The sequence below is a fragment of the Thalia democratica genome, chromosome 8 (genome assembly GCF_965202585.1).
Source record: "Thalia democratica chromosome 8, ktThaDemo2.hap1.1, whole genome shotgun sequence".
Classification (NCBI taxonomy): domain Eukaryota; kingdom Metazoa; phylum Chordata; class Thaliacea; order Salpida; family Salpidae; genus Thalia; species Thalia democratica.
Window position 1 is genome coordinate 40,218,416 of NC_139172.1, and position 18,838 is coordinate 40,237,253.

An 18,838-nucleotide genomic window follows, 5' to 3' on the forward strand; every position below is an offset into this window, starting at 1 on the left:
TTCTACATTTTTAATTTTAATTTGACTTATAATAATCAGTGAATGTGTAAAACAAAATTTGATAAGTAGTAAATGCTTTGAGAACTTATCTACTGCAACATGTTAAAAAAATGTTTAAGAAATTTCAAGTCATTTTTAGTGCACTGCTTGATCAGCAGCTTTATCTTGTAGATTTTTAGAATAAAACCAACAATACAAAACGTTGAATACCTTTATTTTAAGAAACTTGTTTATAAAACTAGAATTGTATAGTCTATATATAAATTTAAACAAACATTTTAAACATGTATTTTTACACATTTAAACTACAGTTGACAATTTACTTTATATTTTCAAACAATATGAGTTAAAACAGTTATACAAATTTAAATGCAATATTCCAAAATTTAACATTATTATTTTCAGATCAACTTGCAAAGCCATGGAATTTTGTTTCTGAAACTATTCTTACAATTAAATTATGATGAAAGAGGATGGAAAGACTAGCCTCTTAAAGACTGAAACCATAGTGTTTAAGAAAAATTGTCAGTGGCAGACTTCAAGCTTTTTCAACCAACAAAACAAAAACTGTTATAAGTGCAAATCAGTATTATTAAATTCAACACATTATTATGTAGATCAGTGTTACTACAATACACTTAAACAAGCTATATGTTTAGTATAATAATAATTAGTGATGTACCGGACTCACTATCCGGGTCCGGGTCCGACCGGATATTGCCATTTTTGTCTGATATCCGGATCCGGCCGGATTCTAATTTGAAAAAAAAGTCCGGACCCGGCTCCGGCCGGATCCTAACAGTGATCCGGCCGGACCCGGATCTAGTTAGTAAAAAAGAGCATACTGAAAAGTATTTTTTTCAAAAACAAACCCTGTGTAAATTAATAAGAGTCATTTTCGTCTGTTAAATTTAATCACCTACCGTGATTCGCTCATTTTGTACACCTGACTAATTTACATTTGTTTACATTTAAACTATGAAATAAACATTTCATGAAATGCAACTCTTTATTTATGTTGTAAAATTGAAAACTTTGGGATGAATACTTGCATTATTTAATGTTTTAAGTTGAGCTGAGAGAATATTTAGAGTTAATACGGTTGAATGTACGAGCCAATGAGAGTCATATGACGAAATGTTTCAAACTAAATACTGGTGCAACAAAACATCAGAACATGACAGGCAGTTTATATATAATCAGTTAGCTTGAAGCAACAAAATATCTTGAACGTTTTTGTGAATGCTTATTGTAAGTAGTGTTTTGTTTTAAAAGTGAATATTTCAACAGGTGTTTAATTGTTTAAATATTTAAGCCAGGTTTATAGTTTAAAAGTTTATTAAAAATCTTACTGTTTCTTGTTTACTAAAAGTTTTATTCAATTTTTAGTTTTTTTTTAAGTCTTTTGATATAGATTTAAATAACTTCCAGTTTTTAAAGTGTTACCAAAGTAATTAATAATTTTGTATATGCTAGTATTTTTTGTTGTGCTTTATATAAAATATTCATCACTCAAAACTGTCGTGTCTGATCATAGAAAGTAGTCTCAGTCAGAATTTAGTATTTGTTAGATATTAATTAAATAAGGTAGGATTTAATTATGATGGGTAGTACTAACAAGTTAAGTGTACCACAATCAGTCCACAAATTTACTAACAAATTTTTAACCTTTGCTATCTGTTCTACTGATTATTAGATTAAAGCAATTTTTTTCAGTTTTTAAAAACTTATTCTGAGTCAGGCTTGTTTATACTCACTTTAGTTAGATTTATTGACTTAAACAGTGGCAACCCTGCTAGTTTGAAAGTTTTTGGGAATTTTAGAAAATCTTGGACTGCCTCAGGCTAGTTTAGTTTTTTATAAAAACTCAGGCTAGTTTTCTTTTAGATGTTGAATGAGTTTGAGCTGATCCAGTTTTCAATATATTGTAATTTTCTAGTGTATTTTGTCAAGAACTTGATTTCAGATTTTTAATTGTAAATAACACCTAAATTTGTAAATCTTGTGGCTAGCTGTTCTACTTATTATTATATTAAAGTTCTTTTTTTTTCAGTTTTAAAAAAACTCGTTCTGACTCAGGCTAGTTTATTCTAGTGATGTACCGGACTCACTATCCGGGTCCGGGTCCGGCCGGATATTGCCATTTTTGTCTGATATCCGGATCCGGCCGGATTCTAATTTAAAAAAAAAGTCCGGTTCCGGCCGGATTCTAATTTGAAAAAAAAGTCCGGATCCGAAATTGTGGGTCCGGTACATCACTAATAATAATATATATTAAACTTTCATCTGTTTTTTTTTTGTCAAAGCTGTTTTAAGTGTTCACGTTTTAGATATTGTTTAAGAATGATTTTTAGTTTTACCTCAACAAAGTTAAAAATTAACACTTCAAATTAAAAATATTAACAAAAAGTAAGTATGTTTTAGATTTTTTTTTAACCAATATCATAATAAGTCATAGATTAATTTTGTTAAAATTTTCTGTTTTTACTATATGTTGTTTCTTTGAAAAGTTTTCAATGCTTTTGTTTTATTTATTAAAAACTTAATTTTTTGTAAGTTTAAATTTGAATATTACAGTTTTATTTTATTTAAAACATTTTTTCTTTGTACAGTGTTTATTAAGCTACAATAAAAAAGATGAAAAAATACATGGTGTTAAGTTCATAGATATGTATTTAAATAGTATTTTAGTTGTTAACATTAACCCCTTATATGTTAATTTGTAAAATTATAGTTTTAATTTGTTCAAAAAGAATTCTATTACATATAACATAAAATAGTTACATTATAATGTCACTTATTTATTCTTGTTTAAAACAAACTGTTTTGTAGAAATATATCAATATAAGCACCTTTTAAATTTATCTTACATAATAATAATAAAGTTTAGTTTGAGGTTGGTCAAAAATTATTAACAATTGCGCTTAGTAGAATCAAATTAATTTAGAAATTTTAAATAAAATCAAATAAGTTATTATTCAATTTAAGCAAGCATCTTAAAATGAAAATACTAACTTTACTGACAAAATATATATTTTTCAATCCATAAAAATATATCATTTCCAATGTTTCAATTATTGTTAAGTACATTTTAGTATTGAAATTAACAAATTTTGATCTAATAAAAGCAATCACAAATAACATTAGAGAAATGTTTAATACACAAAAACTTATTTAAACATTTTAATGTCATAAAAAAAGGAAAAATATAGTTGAGAAATGCATTAAACTGCATTTTAAACTTCTTCTTTAGCTTATTCTCTCAATTTTTAAACATTTTTTTTCTTTTGTATACTACAGCGCGTGCTTAGCGACACTCTCGTTTAAACAGCTTCAATTAAGTTAAAAACAAATTATGACAAGTCTGCCGCCGACTTTTATCTCTTTAGTTTAAAAAGCATTACTTTACTTTTAATATTCTATAAATTAGTTTAAAATACATCAAATTAATAAAAGTATTATACAGTTCTACAAAATAACAGAAAAATGAAGGAAATTTAAAAAATTTCTTCACTGCTGAAACTCGCTCCACCCTTGTACATCTCCTCGTCGTTTGATTGGTTTATCGGTTTATGCTGATCCGTCTCCTGGCCTCACCTAACGGTCTGTTGGCGCTACAAAATTCCGTCTCCTAGCCTCACCTAAACGGTCTGTTGGCGCTACGGAATCCGTCTCCTTGCCTCACCCAGCGGTCTGTTGGCGCTACGGAATCCTCTGATCCGTCTCTCTGTACATCTCCTCGTTCATCACCTCGTTCCTCTCCTCGTACATAAAACTCGGTCTCCTCGTACCGCTCCTCGCCGATTCGTTTCTCGAGCCGTTCGTGCGAAAGTGCAAATAGAATGTACGTCACTACTTGATATCAATTTTAAAAACAAGTTAAAACATTAAAAAAAATTTAATTTACCAACTTATATGCCATTAGTTAGCCACAATATTAGTCAATTAGTTTATTTATATTTTAACTTTAAAGTCTGTTATGTTTTAAAATAATTGAAAAACATTTGTGGCTTCAATTAATACGAAGTAATTCTCTACAAGATTTAACATAAAAAACATTTCACATTTTACACGAGTTAGTTGACAAAACCAGCAATTACATGCGTCTTACAAGTTTAAACTTCCTTTCGTAAAAGTATAAAGCCTGTGAACTTGTACTGATTTTAAAAACTTAAACATTCTAACAAATTTTAAACAAAATCGTTTTTTATTTTCAGATTTTAAATACCGGGTAAGACATTTAATAGCTTGAATGACCTCGTTAAAAATGTTTTTTTTTATAAGTACAGTTAGATTTAAAACAACAAAAAACATGCCAATTAAGTTTGTTACTAGTATTCAAACTTGAAGTTGTAAAGAATTGTCATTTAAGCATGAACTTTTTTTAACAATACAAAACATTTTTCAGCAGTAAAAGCATTGAGTCTGAGGTTGTAAAATTTCTGGTTATAAAGTTTAAACTTCCTTTGACATTAACGAAAACTCATTAAACAGTAAAAGTTCGAGTATATTGTAATTAGTACAGTACTTAGGCGAAAAGAACTTTTTTAAATGTTCTGGTTTGAAACATCGTTGTTGCTAAATATAAAATTAAATTAAGTTTAATAAATCTAAGACATTTCACTTTAATAACCGATTATACACTTGAAAACAAGTTTTAAAAACCTCATACAAGTATTTTTACCAGCACGAACGAAAAACAACAATGTTTTTACATGCAGTTTAATAATTTATTATCCGTTATAGTTCAAATTAAAACGATTGTCTAAAAACAAAACAATTAAACTTTACAGTTGCTAACTTTTATAGTCGTTTAAAACTCTTTTTGTCATACGAAAGTTTTATTATTAGAAGCCTTTAATTTCATTTTAATTTTTAGCGAACATTTCTTTTTTAACAAAATGTTTAAAACGATTAAACTATATTTAATCAATTTGACGAGACGGCGGAACAAGTTAAAACCAAGACTAAATTTTGTTTAAACTTGCTCGTACAAGTTTTAAAATTCACTTTAAAAAACGCTTCAACGATGAATTGCGATAATATCATACACCACAAATACATTTTAGTTATAACACATGTCGATTAGCCTTTCCCAAACCACTTTAACATAAAATTAAACACAGTAAAACTAATTACCATTAGAAAAAAACAACTCAAATCTATCACAAACTCGAACTACTTAGTTGTTTTTCCAACTAGAAATTTTAAACTCACTTTTATAAATTTTACAGACCTGATGACTAGGTTAACTAAATGCCATAAAGTTTATCAAATTTATACTATTATTAAATCAGGTTTATTCCACTCTGTCCCCATGTCACCATCTAAAAAACGTAGAAATTTTAATGAAGATATCTGTGTTCAATTCCAGCTATAATTAACTGGACGTCCGGGTCACCATGACGCTATCACCAAGGATTCTACTTATACACTATTACTGGCCTGATTTATAACGCAATGTGCGCTCTAACTTGTATAATAGATGTCCCAAGATAACGCTTAAATTATAGTTGACAAAAATAAACTAATATGACTTATTTACTATTTACTAAAGGTTTAATAAATCAGTTACTTATACTAGTCTAAACGTAGTTCGAATCTGTGATAATGATTATATTTACAATGAAGTTGCGAAACGAAAAGATGATAAAAAACTGCCCAACATAAAACTAATAAATCGAATTATCAATTCTTTTAAAACACGAAAATAATTAAAACAAAAAACAATACGAAAAATCAAAGAAGCCAAAAAACTAAACGTTCAAATCAAACTCAAAAAGTGTTCTAAAATCGAAATAAACTCGACAACAAGTTTGAAACCATTAAAACTTAAGTGCAGCGAAAAGCTGCACTGACTTCAGTCTGCCGCAACGGAATAGAAACTAAAAGAAGTCAAAATTACTCGCGATTGTTGAATTTATACTCGCTTGAGAGAAAAGAAGAAAGTAAAAAAGAGACTATTACCACTAGAGTGGCACAATGTATTTAGAAAAATTTAAACTTAGTCCATATATAAAACTATTTTATTTATGTTATAGATATACCTAAAAAAAAGTATGAGTTTAAAACAATTTGTTTATAAAAATGTTGTGTTCTGTTTAAAGCACAGATAACAATGTATAATATTATAGTTTTTTTCTTTAATAACAATAAGAAATTAAGCTTTAAAAATTATAAATGTTAGATAAGTTAACAAATTGTTAAAATCATCCAATATTTATTATTTAGTATAGAACAATTAAATTAAATTAGTCTATTAAATTTAGAAAAATATATGCTTTTAAATTGATGTATGTTATTACAAAAGTTCAAAATAGAAATTGGCTAGAAAATAGCTACCACAAATATAGCATCGGTAGTAAAATCAAATTGTATGCAAATAAAGTTTTAATTTTACAATGAAAACATTTAAAAGACTAAATTAGTTTCCGTACCAGGCATATACAGTCTCAGAGTTTTAAGTTTTTTACTTTAATTGTAAATTAGTAACACAAAAAAAGATTAAATTGATCTAAAAAGTATTAAAGTTGTGCACATTTTTGATATTTCAAAAATGGAATTTGTTTTACAATGATACGAATAACTTAAAAGTATTTTTAACAAAACTAACTCCGAACAAAATCGATAAACTAATTTATACTTAAATTTATTAAATAAATGGATTAAAATAACTTTTTAAAAAATTATTAAACATTAGCTTCTTAAAAAAATAAAATAAGTATAACACCTAATGAAATGTTTAATTAACTCCATTTCCTTTGAAAAACATATAAATTTTCTTTAATAACAAAAGTTAATTAGAAGTAGTTAAAAATATTTTGAGAATAGTTTAATATTCTTTCTTGATTCAAACAGTTTACACTGTACGAAAATTTTAAAAGTTCCTACTGTTCAGTAGATATTTTTTGATATTAATAAGCAAAAATTGTTAATAACTTAACAACTTGTTACTTTGGAAAAAACAAAATCTTAAATTGTTTTTGTCGTTCAAATTTGAAATTTTTTAAGTTTTAGAAAAGATCGAATACCGAATGATACCTTTTTATTTATGATATGTAAATTTTACTTTTTTGTTTTGAATGTAGAAAATTGCTCGACATGCCAAAATTGTTTGTAGATAAAATTGGTTGAAAAAAAAATTTTAGTCCTTTTGAAGTTGAGAAAAATTTTAGATTGATAATTTAATGTATTCTGAGTAGTAAACTTTTAAATTTTAAAATCCGTTTGTAGTAAAGTTTGAGACAATTTTTGTTATTGATTTTTTTTTTAAGTTTTATAAAAAACAGAATTGAATAGTAATTAGTATTTAACACATATACTAGTAAACCTATTGTTTTTGTCTGAAAAATAGAGTATACATTTTGATAACAACTTATACTAAAAATTAACTAGTTTACAAAAATAAATTTAATTAATTACAATTATTAATCATGCTTAGAAAATATTATTAAGAATTTACTTTTAACAAAGTTATAATAAAGTACAAATACGAACTGTATGTTATAAAACACTTAAATAAGTTTTAACTCTACATAAACAAAATTAAAACTTGGAAAAAAATAAATAGATTTAGTTTTATGGTTTAAAAAACTATTCGGTTATTTTATTAAGTTTTGTTAATATAAACATCAGTTAAGTTAAAAAAAAAAGATTACAGTGTTTTAATTAAAATATCGTTTTTAAACTGATTTATTTAAACATTTATTTTACACAGATACTTTTTTATGTTTTGGTAATTGACCAATTTTAGGTAAATTAAGTAAAATAGTAAGCAAAAGTGAATTTGATTGTCTATTTGAAATGCATTTTATTTTATCTGAAAGGTTTATCTAGTTAATTAAATAAATTTTCTCTCTACATTCCAACTATTTTAGTTTTATACTTTATTTCCATTGAATAAAAATTATTTTGCAGAAAAGTTGTTAAGTGGTTTCTAGACAGTATGTAAAAGTTTGAATAAAAACAGATCATTCTTACAAATTTTACCTTAATGTACTGTTTTATTTGAATAAATTAGTAGGTTGGCAAACTACAAACTGTGGACCAATTTCAGGTAACAAATAAAAGATATTTTGCTAAAAATATTTTGCAAAACATTAAACAACTAAGTTTATTTTTACTAAACGTCATTAAAATGTGTTCTTAATCAACTTGCTAGGAAACAATTTTTTTCAAGTCTGTTCCGTTACTTATGAAAACTTCCTATCTTTGGTACAAACAATGATGTTTGACTAACTGCTTTATTCCGTATATATTGTTTAGTAATAAATCTTTATAAAAAAATCGTAGATGTAAATCTACGGAATAATTTGTTTATAGAGTATGTAGTTTGATATTGCTAATTTGGAAATTTTTTACAGTTATTGAAAAATAATTAATATTTTTTCATAAATTATAAAGTTGCTTTTCTATTATTTGTTAGAGAAAAAACACCCATAATTATAGTAAATACATTGTGAAATATAGTGAGATGCATATAAGTATAGACAAAAAACATTTATCGGCCATACGTTACACTAAATGTATTTTGAGGTTATCAGTGACCTATTAATTATGTGTTTTAAAGATATTTTGTTTCATGAAAGTATAAATATGAACATTTTAGATTGTATCAAAGTAAATTGTATTTAATATCTTAGCAGTAGCTCTAGAGAATTAAGGATTATTGAAAAGCCTTTCAAAATAAGCATTTTAAGAAAATGCGTTTTTATACCCGTTCATTGTAATTAATATTATAAAAGCACATTTTTAGTCTTGTTTTAAAGAGTAAAAGCTTTCATAACGGATGATATAATTTTCAATATTCAGGTTCATCTAACACATTTATAAACGTTTTAAACATTTAAGTAATTCTTTAAAGTCTTAATAAAAAAAAACGTAATTTCTTGGTGCTTTCGTAGTCTTAAATTAAACAAGCTATAAAATTTGAACTTTTGCTTTAAACATTTCTTTAAATAAAATTCTACAATCTTTAAAAAATATTTTTATCACCATAAAAACGTTGAAGGTTAAATTTAGTAGCGTTTTCAATACGTTGTCATAAAACAAACATTAAAAGAAAGTTAAATAGCGATGAGTAAAGTAGATTTACTTCATTACGAGTTGTTATATTTTAAGTGCTTAAAAAACAACATATTTAAACTTAAATTGAATTTTAACAAGCTTTTAATTTCATTGAACAGAAAAATTTAATCATAAATTATAAAAACAGTGTAGATACATTTAGATGTTTTAAACAGTAATTTGTGAATTAAAACACGTGATCCTAAATAGTTGATAAATTTTTGACGTTTGAATTGTTTCTACAAACTATAAGTAAAGAGTTTTGAGTTTTTGAATTAACAGAAGTTGTTAGCAGTTGTGAAACATAAAATTGATCTTTATTTTTTTATCTAGCAGTAAAATAATTTTTGATTAAAAAGTATAGGAAGTCACTTTTTGTTTTTGTAATCAAACACTTAACTTGAATAACAAACGTATTTATTCTTCAGACTAACTTAAACATCAAAATTTACTTAAGTAATTCTTTTTTACTCACTAAAAGTATCATTAGACTTGAAAAACCGATTTTAAATATATTTTTACACCGATAAAACTAATGTTTTTTTTTTTTTGTATGAAAGATGATAAAATAAGCTAACATGTCAAAACTACAACTTGTATAAAGAATAGTAAACTTACTTATAAAAACTGGTAGTTTTTTTTTGCTGTTTAAAAAAGTTTTAATTGTTTATTAGTGTAAGTTTATTTACTAACAAAAGTTCATTTCCTAATTGTTTAATTTTAAGAACTTAAGTTTTGTTGGTTAAACTTTTGTTAAACTAAGTTTTTCATAGAGTAATACTTTGTAATGCTAAGCTTTTTGAATAATATTGCGTTAAGTTAAAAAAGTTATTTCAGATGAAAACAGAAACAAACTTTTTACTGTGAACTGGAACTTAATGTGTGAAACATGATAAAAAAACATAATACAAAAGAAAACAAAGTATAAAACGATCAAATTTACTGATTATAACAAATGTAAATGCATCTTTTAATGTCGTTTGAATTATACTTGGTTTTAAGATATAAACCATGATAAGTTACATTTTTAACAAAACTAAATAAGTAGATAAAACTTAAAACTTTTGATTGCATAAAACCAGCGGAAAATTAATCATATATAAACGTAATTGAATAATTGACGACAAAACACTAAGCAAAAGTATATCAAAGTCTAACAAAAGTTCTTATTTTCTATTTTTTAAATTTTTAACAATATAATGTATACCTAGTGTTTAATGACGTCATATATATTTAGTGACGTAATAATTGTACGCTCCTAAGTGTTAACCTAGCTCTATGGTAGAGCAAGGATATTTTTAACACTTTTACTAAAAATACCAATTTATTCCTAATTACAAAAATAAAAATATTTAAATGATAGATATACAAACGAAACTTATTATTAAAACGTGATTGGAAATTTCAGTTTCATATTACAAAAACAGCTAAAACATTCATAAAAGAAATATCAAAACTGCAGACAGACATGCTTTAAAGAGAGAGTCAAATGTTTACTGTGAGTTTGTGTAAGTCCAATACTTTTTTAGGGATTCTTATTTTCTTATTATATATACTACAACTATATAGTTAGTTTACACTTTCAACAAGATTACTCAAAAACAACTGTAAATCTCACCTAAGATCCTTTTTTATTGTTTTTATTTTGCTCTTTATCTGCAACTCAAGAATATCTAGTGTAAGTTTCAAATTATGGCCTCATGACCCTCCTCCTACCCCTTTGCTGCTCGTGGCCCCCTGAGTATCTGTCATGGCCTCGAAGGGGAACTTTTGGCCCACTTTGGGAAACTCTGGTCCACAATAAAAAAAAACTAAAATTTTATATAAAACTTTCAAACCTTTACACTTGCAGTTATTAATCGTTTAAGTGTTAATATTGTTTTGCTGGAAATCTAAAAACATATTTGATTATTTATGAACTAAACAAAATAAAAGTTAAAATACAATAAATTAATGTATAACCAAAGTTTACATGTTTCAATGTGGTAAATAACTAAAACTGTTATGTTAGTTAAAGAATAATAAACTGTTTAGTTTTAAAAGTTTTAAGTATTTAAAAGTAACAAATCTTAAGAGGTGAAAAACCTTATGATTGTTTATAGATAGTAGGCTAAAATTTTAAAACAAAGTTAACAAGGATAAAAGAAATAATATAATAAACATTTAACACATACAATGCTCTTAATACTTTAGTTTTATTAATCACATTGTACTTCATTTTAATCTGATTATTATGACTTAAGTAGTTTCGATTTAAAAAAGAATTGAACTTAAAGTAATACAAACTTTATTTTTTAACGTTATTAAATATTAATTATATTTAATAGTTTTTTACCTTCGTATATTTTTTTACCATTGGTTTTTCTGGCAACAACAACATTATATATACGAGGACTTCAAAACTTAATAGCTATATTAAGCAGACGATTATTAGAATATACCGATGACTTCAAAACAACATTCTTCGGATCCGCTAATCAGCAGAGTGCAGATCACGGGTTATTTGTAAACGAAATACGACTCCAAAATTGAAATTAATTACTTTATTTTTAAAAACAAACTTTGTAAATTCAGTAAAGTAACTGCATGACCACAAAAAAATGTTTTAATTCGGATAATATTCTAAACTTAAAGTATACATAGAAATTAACAAAAACATTAATTTTAGAATATGTGGGTTTTAGTAATAATTTTAGTAGATTGTTCAACTTTTTTAAAATCTGTTTGTAATGACATAAATCAATAAAAATATTGTAGTTGTATTGTCAATCTAGTTTCAATAAACAAGTTTTGTCGTTTTCTAACAAAAATATGGGGTAATCTTTTACATTTTTAATTTAATGTTTTTAAGCAACTTAATATTAAACAAATATTAGATCGGACTTGGTGGGAAAATGTAGGCATTTCACAAAATTCTATTTGAAATCTTAATTGACTAGATCTAAGTTTAATTTACCTACCCTGGATTTTATTAATTATTTTGTAATTTTATCTTTAATTAATTGCCATTTTCTAATTTTTTTATTTTGTGTTAATGGTACTAACTTTACAAAAAATACTTAAATTCACTTAGATAACTAATTACTTAACCACTTTACTACCCAGCTAAAATTATTTAAAGTGAAAACTTTTTGCTGCTTGTCAGTTTATTTGTTGTGATCATCGCGTAAGCGAGATTCAATTGTAAAGCAATAAAATTAACAGAACTTTTGTTTCAATTTCTTAATATTAACAACATAGTAATCATATTCTTTATTCAAACTTTTGTTTTTAGCTGAAATAATTACTGCAAACTGTTAAGCGTCATTTATGGTAAGTTTTTGAAATCATTATTTTTTAAAACATCATTGTATTACTTATATTTATATCGAACATTTCTAATTCTTAACACTGTTATGGTCAATTCACGTAACTTTAATATTTTATGACTTTTGTGTTCAGCAAACAGTAAATAATTTTCGGTAAACTTACATCAAACAAAAGCCTTATTATTTTTAGGATAAAGTTTAAGAACTGTAACTTTGTTTTATTTTTTAATGTAAACTTTGGTAATTAGTAGCAAATTTATTCGTAAACTTACATCATGAAAAAACTCAAAGATGTTAAAGTTTTCAGCTGCAGTTTAACAACTGTAATTTAATTTATACGAAAATATATATTTTAGCTGTAGTGTCATGAATAAGGTCGTAAACTTACTTTAATAGCAATTTTATAGTCTCATATCAAAGGTAAAATTTTTAATGCTGTTAGTTTAAATATCAATAAAATATTTGCTGTTTAGGAAAAATATTTGAAAATCTGTCAATGTTTCACTTAAAAAAAACGTATAAAAATGTTAAGAATTTAAGTTTTTCAGCTTTAAAAAATAATAACTTAACGTGAAAATATTTCTTAGTTTTTAAATTGATAAAAAGTTTTAACCTGTTAAAATTACCTTGCACTATTTTTAAACCTTATTCTGAAAAAAATGTCTGAAAAAATCAGATATTTGTTAAAATGAGTTGAAACGAATTGCATTGTACAATATGAACAAGTATTTTTTTATTAAAAGTCTACTTGTGTTTTAAATATTTTTATTATCTGTTTCAACTAATAGTAACTTCAATCATTAATCATTAAAGTTAGTTGTTAGTTATAACTGAAAATACTTTTTATTTTATTTAGATGTTAATACTAAAGGCTACAACACTACAACATAGTATAAAAGTATAAATCATTTTTAAAGAATAATTAGAAAGTGTCGTATTTTATCTTAAGAAGTATAAAGTTTTAAATTGAAAATATTTTTAAGCAACCTTTTAATAATATAATACTCTTTTGCTACAATTAAGGTAAGTTGTAAAATTTGTTACATCGTTTCTAAAAACTAATACCTAAACTTAAATGTATGTTAGGTATTTTTTAATTTACTATGTGGACTTAACAAAATAATTGAAGTTTTATTTTTAAGTTATAAAAAAATATGTTTAGTCGATTTAAGTTAAACATTGTTGATTTAAAACAAGTTGATAATAGTTTAGTTTTTTTTAAATAAAAAACAAATTAAAATAAAATATGTAAAATATAGTTTACAGTTACTTATATAACTAAACAAAACTTTAGGAAAAATCTAGTTGTACTCTTTTAATACTTTAACATTTTTAATTAAACAAAGCATACCTTACTTTAATTTTTGAAAGCTCACAATGTTTGCTTCATTTAGAATGTTATAGCCAATCAACGACTTAAAAAAAAGAAGATTGTACTTGTTAATTTAAAGAGAAATTTAGTATTCTGTGTAAGTTTATAAATATACCTATCATTTAATAATTTTAGAGCATACAGATTCAGACTTCATAGTCTATTAATAAACTTGTTAAAGCTGCTACAAAATACTTTGTAGATAAATTTTAGAAAATGTTGTAGTTTTAAACAATTTAAAACATTGTAATACTTTTTAACAGTTTTTAGTGAAGAAAAAATAGTAGTCTACAACTAATTGATCAATCTAACAAAACGCTCCAATTTAATGTAAATCAAACAACATGAACATATATATGAAAGCTAGCAGTAACTTATTTATGTGAGTTTGTTTGTTAAAAATTTATCATCTGGATTTATATAAATTTAACTAATTCTGGCTATGTATGTTACAAAATATAAAATAAAGCATTATTTATATACATATATATCAAAGGTAACCTATAAGGTCATAAGGGTCATAAGGGATAATTGAAAGAGATAAAGAGATGTTTAAACAAAAGAAGCGAGTTTGTATCGTCTTGTAGACATATAAAAAAGGCGCTTTTAAAGTTTAACAAGTTTTTATTTAATCTTAAAATAACCTAAATTTCAATTTGCATCTTAATTTTATCTTTATCTCTTTCAATTATCTGTCCTAATAAATAGTTGCTCACTGAAGTTATATAAATTTTTGCTAGTTTATTGTCTGTTGGTAGATTGATTTTTGCACAAGCCGTTTTGCATGAATTTTGATAGTTTCAAAATTACGTCATAATCTATTTATGCAAAAAATTCTTTACTTTCATTAGTGATTTTGTTTTGTGCTTTATTTTAAACTTGTTTTGAAGCTGATGAGTGAATAGTCACGAAACTCGAGTCCTTTGAGTTTTGCATCTTTAAATAAACCTTTTTATTAATAAAGCCCTCAAGGTGGGCTCAGTGTGAAAAATTTAATTTATTAAGTTAAATAACTTAATTCTATATATATATATATATATATATATATACATATTATAGTTATTAAGCACTATCTGCGTAGTTAAAAAATAAAAAAATTGAGTAAAATAATTATTTAAAAGAAAACTTTATAGTAATAGTCAAAAATATTGTTAGATTAACCTCTATAAATTATAGATAGATAACATACTAATAGAATTTACAACTATTTATTTAAAACCAATATTAAGTTTTACATCTAAAACGTTAAAAGTTATAAAAGAGATAAAATTTCACTAAATGTTCAAAAAAATAATTATAATTTTGTATTCTTATTAAACGTCCGAATTTATTTTTATATATACAAGTTTGCGTTTTTGTTAGTTCAAAACAGTTTAAAAATATAGAAAATTTTCGTCGAAAGAAAATTTGTGATTTAAAAGTAATGTTTATGAAATATAGTTTGTTTTAAACTTTTAGATATTACACTTTAACAATTTTAACTTTAGTTTAACTTCAAAAAAATTGGTTAAGATTATTATGTATTTTCTTTCATTTTTGAACAATAGATGAAACCAGCTAAAGAAAAACAAAGATTTAAGCGTTTTTTTAGTAGTTTTGCAGTTAAAATATTTTATTTTGTGTTAAAAAATCAGCATTTAAATCTTTTCTTTCTCATAGCAACTAAAAGAAGTCGTATACTTTAATACAACCAAAAAATTTTCGCTGTTAAAATTTACGTAAAACACGTTTTATAAAAGCTTTTTTGTAAACTAACTACAAAGAAAGTATTTTTATTACTAGCATTTTAACAGTATGTTTAATATACAGACAATAGGGACATTCTAAGTTTATTTATAAAGCAAACATTTTTTATGCAGTCGTAAACTAACTTAATAAAAATCTCAGTGCTTTTAGTATATAAAAATATTTTTAATGTGTTTTTCAAAATATAAATTAAAGAAATAATAAACAACGAAATTTATTTAAAAACTTTTGTTGAAGTGTTCTTTTTAAAGTTGTTAGGTTAAAATTAAATAAAGTTCCTATTAGGTTTTTTACATACTGAAATGTTTTAAGTTAAAATGTATCTTATACAATAAAATGTATGCTTTGGCAATTAGTTGTAAATTTGGTTGTAAACTGATATAAAAGATTAAACATTTTTGTTAAAATTATAAAGTTTTTCAAAGCTGTAAGTTTTTATTGATAGTTTATTTGTGCCTATAGTAGTTTTTTTTTTTGCTATAAGTACTAGTAACTTTTATCACTAGATATTAAAATGAATATTTAGTGTTATATATAAAATGTTCAATATGTAATTTAAATAGTAGCACTAAATGGCTACAGCAAAGTATTTATAAGAATACAAAATTTAGATATAAAACATAGTAATTTATTTAGAAGATACATAAAATTCAAAATAAAAACGTGTTTTTAAGCAACTATTTTATAATATGATACAATTTTTTTATTATTAAGGAATGTTGTAAAATTAGTTAGATTATTTTTTAAAAACTAATACGTAAACTCAAATATATATGAAGTTTCTTTAAATTAACAAACTCAGTTAACTTTTCAAAATATATTAAGTTATAATTTTGATATAACGAAATATTTACGTTACTTTAGTTTGAAGTTGAACATTACTGCTCTAAAACGAGTTTATAATAATTAACTTAGTCAAGCATCTTTTTTTGGTTATAATTGCTACAAAATATTTTCTTTTTTAATTTAATCAGCTACAACATAATAATACTTTGCAACAGTTTTGAGTGAAAAAAAAACCTAATAGTTAAAACTACTTAACCAAGTCTAAAAAAACGCATTAATTTATGTAAACCAAACAACAGTTTTGAAAATATTAGAAAGCTGAAGGAAACTAAAGCGTGTGAGTTTGTTAAATAAGTTTTGATATTTGTTTTTATAATTTCAAACTGCTTCTATTTATGTAAAAAGTAAATAATATACAGTTTTTATTTAATTTGATAAATTTATTGTGCTTATAAAATTACATTTTAGTTATAAAGAACTGTACGTGTAGTTTAAAATTAATACACGTTAAATCAAATAATTAAACAAAAATATAAATTTATGGTAGTAGTCATAAAATATTGTTAAAAAAATTATAAAAAATAAAGGTTTTTTACATACTCATACAATTTACAATAGGTTTATTTAGTGACAACATTAAATTTTACATGTAAAACGTTTAAACTTATATAATAGATTTTTTTTGGGTGACAATCGTTGAATTTGAAATATTTTTATAATTGAGATTTATATATTTAGCACTCTGTTTTATACAATTTTATAACTCATGTATTTAAAATTATGAAAAATCCGAGTTTATTTGTATATTCCAAAGTTTGCAATTCAATAAATGCAAAACAATTATTAAACGATATTTTAGTAATAAAAAAACTACTGTCAAAAGATTTTTTTTAAACTAGTTTTTAGTTAATACAGTTTGATTTTATACTTTAAAATAATAAATTCTACTTAAAAATTGTTTAAACTTAACATTGTAGCTTTTTTTAATTTTTGATCAATAGTTTAAATCGGCTAAGAAAATCAAAATCTAATTTCTTTTTATTTATTGTAATAAATTTAGCACGAAAGTAAGCATTTTACATCTTAGCAACTCAAAGAAGTTGTAAAGTTTAACACAACAATAATAATAACTTCGCTGAATTTTGTTTATTGCTTCAAATTTATAATAAATAGGTTTTATAATACCCGGCTTGTAAAATAACTTAAAAAAAATTATTACAGAAGTTTTTTATATAGACAATAGGGACAATACAATTTGTTGGTAAAGCAAACAGTTTAATTTAATCGTAAACTAACTTAACAAAAATCTCAGTGCTTTTAGTTTCAATTTTTCAGCAAACAATCTTTGATTATGTGTGACTTTGAGGTAAATTTTATGTTGTTTTTTCTATTTTTGATAACTAAAACAATTTTAAAAGAATTAAAATAGTTTTTGACGTATTTAAAAATTATAATTACAAAACAAGTAAACAAGGCGACATATCTAAAAAAATTTTTGAAGTGTTGTTTAAAAGTTTAAAGTATTTCGATTCCAGTTAACTAAAGTAAATATGAGCTTCTTTACATACTTCAATGTTTAAAAGTTAAATTGTATCTGATATAATAAAATGTATGCTTAGACTACTAGTTGTAAATTTTGCCGTAAATTTCATATCAAAGATACTCTTTTGTATAAAGCATTTTACAACTCTAGCTTAATTGTTGAGAAAAATTATTTTAGAGTGTTAGTGTTAAAAACAAGGTCGTAAACTTACTTTTATAGCGTTTTTCTAGTATTGAAAGGTAAAAATTCAATGCTGTTTGTCAGTTTTAAAAAATACTTTTGTTAAAGAATAACGATTAAATATAAAAAATTTAAACATTTAAAGTGTTTAGTTATACATAAACAATAACTTAAAAGTGAATATGTTTTTAGAGTTCTAAACATTGATCTTACTAATCTTTTTAAAACTAGTACTTATATTAAGTTTTTATACAAACTAAATTGATCTTAAGTCATTTTTAAACGTGTTATTCTGAAAAAAATAATAAATAAACCAGATACTTTTTAAAATGAGTTTTAGCAAATTGTTTTGTACAACATAAATAAATCAAGTTTTAATTGATAGTACTCTTCTATTTTAAGTAGTTTCAATACTCGTTATAAAATATTTTGTTTTAATCACTAATTATTAACGTGAGTTGTTAGTTTTGACTTAAATTACTCAATATTTCTTTTGGTGGTACTACTACCAGATGGGTAAATAAACATATTATAAGAATAGTAATAATTTACAAAGTGTAGCTTTAAATATTTTATTTAGATGAAGTATAACATTTCCAGTTAAAACGTGTTTTTAAGCAACCCTGTTATAGTATAGTACTATTTTTGTAACAATTTAGTAATGTTGTCAAATCATTTCTAAAACCTAGTACGTAACTTAAATGAACATTAGATTTCTTAAAATTTACCTGCTCTGTTGACTTTGCAAAATAATTTAAGTTTTATTTTGGGTTTAACTTAAAATTTTTTATATATTTTTCTAACTTAGGCGTAACTGCTTTAAAGCGAGTTAATATT